This window comes from Parus major, chromosome 12, assembly GCF_001522545.3.
Source record: "Parus major isolate Abel chromosome 12, Parus_major1.1, whole genome shotgun sequence".
Lineage (NCBI taxonomy): Eukaryota > Metazoa > Chordata > Aves > Passeriformes > Paridae > Parus > Parus major.
In genome coordinates this window covers 19,658,460-19,667,053 of record NC_031781.1, presented here as the reverse complement: position 1 = coordinate 19,667,053, position 8,594 = coordinate 19,658,460, and the positions used below count along the sequence as shown (strand labels likewise).

The 8,594-nt window shown below is 51.9% G+C and overlaps 1 protein-coding gene across 1 annotated transcript in view; it reads right to left on the bottom strand.

Annotated features, from left to right (window-relative positions):
* The window catches only part of GRM7 (glutamate metabotropic receptor 7), a gene marked incomplete at its 5' end in the record, with an annotated part of 192,648 nt that overhangs the window by 21,977 nt on the left and 162,077 nt on the right, over positions 1 to 8,594 (bottom strand). The window lies entirely within an intron of this gene.

The window sequence follows — 8,594 nt, the reverse complement described above, 5'->3', positions numbered from 1 at the left end:
AGTGTCCCAGAGCCAGCTCTGGGGGTCCTGGGCACTGCACCAGTGCCTGAGACCCTCCCCAGGCACAGCAGCAGCTCCTGTGCCCAGGGACTGCCCAGAACTGCTCTGGATCCCTGCCCTCCTGAGCCTTCCTGTCCCCTCCTGAGCCCTCCTGAGCCTTCCTGTCCCCTCCTGAGCCTTCCTGTCCCCTCCTGAGCCCTCCTGAGCCTTCCTGTCCCCTCCTGAGCCCTCCTGAGCCCTCCTGTCCCCTCCTGTCCTCTTCTGTCCCCTCCTGAACCCTCCTGTCCCCTCTGTGCCCTCCTGTCCCCCTCACCCCGGGCAGCTCCAGATCCATCTCTCCCCTCATCCTGGGCTGCTGTGAAGGCTGTCCCCAGCACAGCAGCTCAGGAACCCAGTTTGCTTTTTCCTGCTGGGAAGGGGTTGAAGGTGAAATGATTATTTAATCCAAGGGGTCTTTGGCAGCAGAGCTCCCACCCTGCAAATGCTGATGGGAGATAAAAGGCACGGGAGAAAAGAGCGTTTGTAGAACAAGGAGGGATGAGTGACACACAAAGCTTCTCATGACAAATGGGAGCAGGGTAAGATAAGGGAAACTAATAGATATGCTTATTATGCAGAGCCTCAGTTTTATGTGTTTTATCTCTGCTTTGTGGTTTTACCAGTCAGACATAAAAATGCAGTTTACGTGAAACTATTTCATTTCTTATTTCACTCCTTCTGATAAATTCTCGGGAAGCATTTTAGATGAATGCAAATGGGAGACTTAAAGTACAAAGGATCAGATTTAACTGACAATGGGACTCTAATAACTCCTGCGTGCCTTTTACAGCTGGCTGCTGAACCCAGCAGCTCCCAAACCTGAGATTAAATTAAGAAATTAAGATGCAGATTTAGTGAGAGATGCTTGAACTTGCCATGAATGAGAACTGGGAGCGAGCTCATTCAGCCTGGAGGGGAGAAGGCTCTGGGGTGACCCAGCTGTGGCCTTGCAGGGCCTGGAGGAGCTACCAGAAACTGGAGAGAGAGCATTGACAGGAGCCAGGGAATGGCTCCCAGTGCCAGGGGACAGGGCTGGATGGGATATTGGGCAGGGATTGTTCCTGGCAGGGTGGGCAGGCCCTGGCACAGGTGCCCAGAGCAGCTGGGGATCCCTGGCAGTGCCCAAGGCCAGGCTGGACATTGGGGCTGGAGCACCTGGGACAGTGGGAGGTGACCCTGGGACAGTGGGAGGTGACCCTGGGACAGTGGGAGGTGTCCCACCATGGCTGGGGGCACTGGGGGGGATTTGGGGTCCCTTCCAGCCCAATTCCATGACTGGAAGCGCTGCCAGAGGAAACCCAGGCTTCCCAAAACCCTTCTGGTGTTGGTGTCCCAGGCCACTCTCCTGGAGGGTTTGAAGCCCCATCTGCTGTGACAGAAGGACAAAGTCACTCTGAAGGGTCTCCCTCACTCACATCTCCTCTCTTTTGACAAATTTTAACTTCACACACTGCCTTGCAAATGCAGCGACTTTGAAGCAGGCACTGGAGAAAACCCAACCCTGAGGACATCATTCACATGCAAAAGCACCTAGATTTTATCACTTCTTTTACATAAGTGATTTCCATTTGAATTTTAGATTTTTATGTTTTCCAGATTCTTGCTTTATTCATGCAAATCACAAAAATTGCCCTCAAAACCTTGAGAGAAAATTGGACTGGTCTGGAATACACACATCTAATAACAGGCAATTTTTATAGAACAAAATTTATCAGTGGCTGATTTTGCATGAACTGTGATTTCTCTGGGAAGCACTGCAGGACCAGACCTCTGTCTCTGCCAGCCCAGGAGACATTTCCAGCTGCTGGGCCAGAAGAACTGAACTTACAGTTTATATAACAACTTAACTCAGAGCTTTCAAAAGTCCCTTTAGGAGTCAGTAATCCTTTTTTTGCAGGCTACAGCTTTGCCTTCACTCTAATCAGGAGCAACTGCTCCTCTTTTCTAATTCAGCTTTCTAATTATGCACTGAATTGTGTTATGTTGCAATATGGAAATAAAGTGGTAACTTGAGATATTTTTGGACTCGTGCTATTACAAGCCAATTTATCTCACTTTTATATGGGAATTAAAACAAATGTTCTTACAGATGAAGTAGATGGTTTATAAATCTCCCAGAAGGCTTTTCCAGGTCATCTCAAGATTCTATCTCATTCTCTACATTATGTTGTGCAAATATAAGAAGGAGAAACATTTTTTAATAAAAATTAAAATTAGCTTTCCCTGCTCTGTGCGTTTGCACAACCACGGGAGGGGAAGGACCCGAGTGCCAGCGTGGCCTGGGACATTTCGGTGTCCAGGGGGGGCTGAGGGGACCCCTCCCTCCTTCAGGAGCCCTCAGCCCCCCTGAGAGCCCCAAAGCCAGCTGGCCATGGCAGCACTGAGGATGAAGGCTCAGACAGCTCCATCCTCCCCGGGCAGCAGGAGCAGACCCAGGGAGGAGCCCTGCAGCTCCTGCCTCAGAATGAGGAGCCCTTCAGGCCCTGCCCAGCCCCAGTTCCCACTGCTGATGATTAAATCACTGCAGGGAATTCCCAATTCCCCCCTGTGCCCAGGGAACACAGAAACCTTCCTCTGCTGAGGGCCATCCCTCAGACACCACCCCGAGCCAGGGAGCAGCAGCCCTGTGGGGATGGAGATGCTCAGATGTACCAGTGCCAAGGTCTACAAACAAACTGGGTCTAGGAACAAGTCACAGGAGCTGTGCTGGGGGCAGTTGTGACAGCAGAAACAGCGAGGAGGCACAGAGAGCCTTTTGGGGTGAATGTGAGATGTCAGGGAATCAGCCCCACCACTGAATTATAAATTCTGTGCTTGGCAGCCATAGGAAAGGTGACACTGAGGGGTGGGATGGGATTTTAGTGTCAGAAAATGTCCCTTCAGGGCTTGCTTGTCCTGCAGCCTGGCAGTGCCTGTGTGCCCAAAGAGCCCCAGGGAATGGGCTGCAAATCCCAGAGCCCCAGACTGGGACCAGACTGGGACAGAACCCCAGGTTTGGGATGGAAGGGACCTCAGAGCCCCCCCCAGTGCCCCCAGCCATGGCAGAGACACCTCCCACTGTCCCAGGCTGTCCACAATGTCCAGCCTGGCCTTGGGCACTGCCAGGGATCCAGGACAGCCCCAGCTGCTCTGGCAATTCCATCCCAGCCCCTGCCCACCCTGCCAGGGAACAATCCCTGCCCAATACCCAATTTATGCCAACAAAATGAGAATTCCTCAAATAGAATCATCTAAAAGACAGCCCTGCTGAGGGCAGGATCACGTCACAGCCCCAGTGGCAGTGTTCCACAGGCAGGAGTGCTGAGAGGGATCATGGCCCAGCATGTTCCTCACAGCAGGAGGCTCAGCCATCAAAAGGCAAACTCAGACACATTCCCAGAGAGTCACGGCTGCAGAGGCCACATGGAACAGCAGCCAGCACCAGGGAACAGGACTGAAAGGACAAATTCCCAATTCCCAGTGCCTGCATGGTAAAACTGCTCCTCCTGATGTCCCCTTGTCAGAGCCACCGCTCATCTTCACGTCCCAAGAGCACCCAGCACATGGAGATTTCCAGCTTGTGGTTCACAGGCAAACATGTGGAGGAGAGTTGAATGTCTGTATTTTAAATATCTCAGTTATTCCAGCTAAATATTTTATACAGCTTGTTCCCTTATATTAGGAACTTCCTTATGCAAGAAATTTGCATGCACCAAAAATAAACGTTTATGGGTTATATCTATAACTGCTGTGATAATTCAAAATAGCAAACGCTGAAGCACTTGCTCTGAGGGTTCTGATGCAGATGCAGAAGAGGAGGAATTTTGTCCCTCCAGCCTGCAAGAGAAACTCTAACAGCTTATCTGGAAGGAAATTAAATTAGCCAGATAATTGGACAGAGCAGCAATGGAAAAGCAAGTGCTGCTTTCAAACAGCATCTGATGGCTGGGAGAGGAACTGAGGGTGAGCCCTGCGAGGAGAGGGGGTTTGGAGCCAGGTCAGTGCAGCCCCAGCTGAGCAGGAGCAGCTCTGCCTCCCTGGGGGCTCATCCCTGGCACTGAGCTCTGCAGCCTGTCCTCCCTGCAGGGCTGGGATCCTGGGGATCCTGGGGATCCTGGGGACCCTGGGGAGCCCTGTGGATCCCCTGTGGACCCAGGGAGGGCTGTGATCCCTGTGGACCCAGGGAGAGGATGGGCCCTCCCTGTCCCGTCCCTGCCACCAGGGCTGGTGACAGCCCAGGGACAGAGCAGCTTCACGTCCCTCTCCTGGCTCGTCTTCCCTTTCTCCCCTGCGTGTCCCCAGGTGATGGACACAATCTGCAGTGGGTGAAGTTTGTGGGGTGCCAGCCCTGGGTGTTCCCCAGAGTGCTGAGCCCTCCTGGCCCTGCTGCTGGGTCACCCAAGGCTCTGGGGGTGATCAGAGCTTTCAGGCACAGCAGAGGGAAGAGCTCCAGAAACCCCATTATCAATCCCCAGAACTGCCTACCATCTCTTGCTTGGCACTCCTGTTTGTGATCATGGCTCTAAAATAAAGTTACACATCACTAAAAGAGACAAACACAAAGTGCAGCAGGAGTAATGTATATCCTCAACCTCTATTATTAAAATAATGGCTTTTCCCTCTCTCACAGGCTGAGCACTTGGCTTTTTTGAGCTAGGAATAATTCTTCACCTGTCACTTCTTCCAAAAAACAAAACAAAAAAAAAGCCAAAAAGAAAAGCCAAAAAAAAAAAAAAAAAAGAAAGGAAAAAAGAGAAAGCATTAATTCATAGCTCCCCCTCACCACTGCACTGCTAAATTGACTGACACACAATCCTGGCATTTTCGGGTATTCAGAGCCAGACTCTGGCTGCTGTTGTAAATCATATTTCTCCACACTTACTGCATTTTATTCATTTTATACATGACCAGAGATTAGAGTTCAAATGAAACAGATTTTGCTATCCTTCTTATATTCCAAACCTCACCAGTCTAGAAATCTTTAATTTTACTCACTTCAACTATTGAATAATTCAATGTAAAAAGAGAAAAAACCAACCCTGCAACCCTCAGTGAGATTTTGAGGAAAATAAAGTGGGAGCCCAGGGCTGTGTCTCTGCAGGGTGGTGGCACTGGGATGTCCCCAGGGACACATGATGTCCCCACCAGACCAGGGTTTTCCAAGCCCTGCCATCACCAACATCTGCAAACGCCAAAATCCCCATCCTCAGTTTTAAGAGGAGCTGTGGAAGCTTCTAAAGAATTCCATCAGCCCAAGGTGGCCACCCAGCACAGCAGAACGTCCTGGCTGGGCCCTGAACTCCCCAGAAATATTCCCAGGGTCAGATATTGCTTTGGAGGATGGAGCTCCCCCCTCACACCCCTTCCCCAGTGAACAGCAGGCAGAGCCCTCTCACAGCTTCCCTTCAATTATTAAAGCACCCAGAACAGAAAATAAACTCAGCTCAAACCATTCCAAGCCAATTCCATTTACCTGGGATGGAGGAAGGAGCACAAGGAATGTCAGTGGAAGATTCCAGAGACAACCAAAGCCCCAGTTAATGTGTGTGTAAGTAAACACAGATGGGCACCTGGCAATGCCTTCAGGAATGGTCCTGTGAGAAATCAGTTCTGAAGAACCTGGCACGCTGAGAAACCACCCAGAGTTCTGGAATTTCACTCTGCAGCCAGCCAGGATACACAGAGCTGAGAAATTGTCAGAAAATCCCAAAGAAGAGAAAGGTATTTTTTAAAAAAAACAACTTCAGGTGCTTAACCTCATGCTGATCTTGTGTTCAGGTAAACCTCTCTGATCAGGAATTAAATGTTCTTCCAAGAAGGCTCCATCAGAGCAAAGGAGGTGCTGGCATTGAGTCTGGAGAACCTGGAGGGATGTTTGGGTTTCCTTGGAAAACCCACAGTAACTTTCAGGTTCTTCTGTGCTCTCACAAGGGAGGAGCCTTTCCCTGGAGTAAAAAACCCAAAGTTTGGGGAAGAACAGGCAGTGGCAGGACGAGGGAATGTCTTCCCACCACAGAGGGCAGGGTGGGGGCACTGGGAGGGAGCTGCTGTTCCAAACCCTCTGCTGGAAGCTGCAGGGATCCACAGAGAGGAGCCCACATTGCTCTGCCACCCTCTGCACGGAGCCACAGGGCCCTGGGGAGAAGGCAAGGCAGGAAGCACCTCAGAGCACAGGGACTCATCCTCCAAGGAGCAGCAGGGTGCAGAGCCAGCTCCTGGAAGCCCTGGGGCCCTCAGCTGGGCTCGGAGCCCCCAGCACCCCCAGGGTGGGCAGCTGGGGCTCCTGGCCAGGCTCCAGCTCTCTCCTCGCAGGCACAGCAGCTCCTGGAGCAGCTCTGGATGTGCCCAGGTTGTCATGGCAATGGGAACCCGGGGAGCTGCAGCTTTGCCTTCACAGCCCTGGAAAATACTGCCAGAATGATTCCTCCTGGAAAGGGGAGGCACAAATGCCCCCATGGCTCTCTGTCCTCTCGGGCTCTTTAACAGTCTGGGCTGCAATTCTGTTTTACTGCCCAGTAAATCACACAGCCACACGTTAGGACAGCGAGCAGCCCCCTCACTGAAGGTATTCAGGTCTTGCAAAATTAAATCCATCATCCACAATAAATGCAAGCACTGTTAGGAGTTCCCAATCACACACAGCAATCTAATCCTGAGAAAACAAAGCAAAAGGAAGAAGCCAAGCCTTAAGCCAGCCTTACAAGAGGGACTGGCCCGGGCCAGCAGCACAAGGCAGCCCCAGGACAGGGTTTCTCCTGCTGTGACTGGGGTTCAAACCCAGCTGTAATCGAGTGCCCATCCCACTCGGGCTCTCCTGACCTGTCCAGCTGCAGTCCTGCCAGCATGAAAAGCCAGGAATTCCAGCCCAGGCCATGCCCCTGCTGAGAGCACAGATCCCCACAGAAGGTTCAGCTTGCTTACAGAACAAGCTTCAACACTTTTTCTGTCCTTTCTCTCCAACTCTGCCTCCCCTGATCCAGCCACATGAGAGTTTGATTTATATCCAGCCAGTCTGGCCCACTTGGAAGGCTTTCCCTGAGATCAAACTGCTCTTTTTCTGAGACACTACACTTAATAAATTCTCTTTGCCTCCACTTGCTTCAGCAACTGAACATCCTTGATCTCCCAACACACCAGACTCACAGAAACTCACCCCCAACCTTCCCCCATCCAAAATGAAACCCTCTGGCCTTCCCAGAAGAACAGAGCTGTGCACAGCTGGGTGCCAGATGTTGAGGGAGCAGCCAGTTCTCAAACTGGACCTCAAACCAACCCCACAAGACATTCCCTGCCCACCTAATGGCCAGGGAGTGACCGATGGCCCCAGCCCTGCCCGTGGTCACTTCACTTCCCCCAGAGCTACAAATCCCAAAAAGTCAGCTGCAATCCTTCAATGTCAGTGAAGTCTGACCCAGCCCATATTGAGAATCTATTCCATATATTTGCATACAAAGTAAGATCTAATTCTGCTTGGAGACCTTCAGGGGAATTTGAAGTGCAAGCCAGTGTCAGTGCAGGGAGAGGGAAGGGATAACCCTACACTTATTACTTCTCTTTAAGCACCTTTGGAGTAGAGTGCTGGCAATAAAAAGCACTGACAAACATACATCTATGCAGCAAGCCATTTTTTCAGTGACTTTTGAAATGATAATGTAATTATTAGTTAAAGCAGGGCATTTACATATTGCTTTGGCTACTTAGAATAAACCTTGTTATGGCTGGACATGTCCTGTGCCACCACAGTGCTGAGTACGGGGTGTGGAACGTGCTGGGGGACTAAAGGCTGCAGTCAAGTACCCAGAGCAGTCAGCAATTCATTTATTCTTACAGCTGGGTAATTTATTCATTTATTTATTTAGGCTGCCCCTGGATCCCTGGCAGTGCCCAAAACCAGGCTGGACATTGGGGCTGGAGCTCCTGGGACAGGGGGAGGTGTCCCTGCCATGGCTGGGGGGCACTGGGGGGGCAGTGCCCAAAACCAGGCTGGACATTGGGGCTGGAGCTCCTGGGACAGGGGGAGGTGTCCCTGCCATGGCTGGGGGGCACTGGGGGGGGATTTGAGGTCCCTCTCAACTGAGAAACCATTCTATGAAAACGATTTCATTTTCTGAAGGATGATGTTCCCCACCAGCCATCGTCAGGAGCTTAAACCCTGGCACAAGGAAAAGAATTCCTTGTATGAAAGAAAACCAATTTAAACGACAAAACAACAAAAATAAATGGTCAGACATGGGGTGTGGGCAGCAGCTCCAGCCCCACACAGCTGCTCAGATGAACCCCAGAGCTCACCCTTAGCTCTGCCAGCAACCAGCAGCATCTCCCTGGGGGAAAATGCCCTTTGTGCCACAGCCAGGACTCGGCAGCCCCTGTCCCTGCCCAGCCGGGGGCTCCTGTGCCCTCCCAGCACTGCCCAGCTCCGAAGGGGCTGCCCTGACCCCTCCTCACCGCCCATCCCAGGCAGAGACCCCGGGGGCACGGACAGGCACCGGGAGCGGCACCGGGAGCGGCACCGGGAGCGGCACCGGGAGCGGCACCGGGAGCGGCACCGGGAGCGGCACCGGGAGCGGCACCGGGAG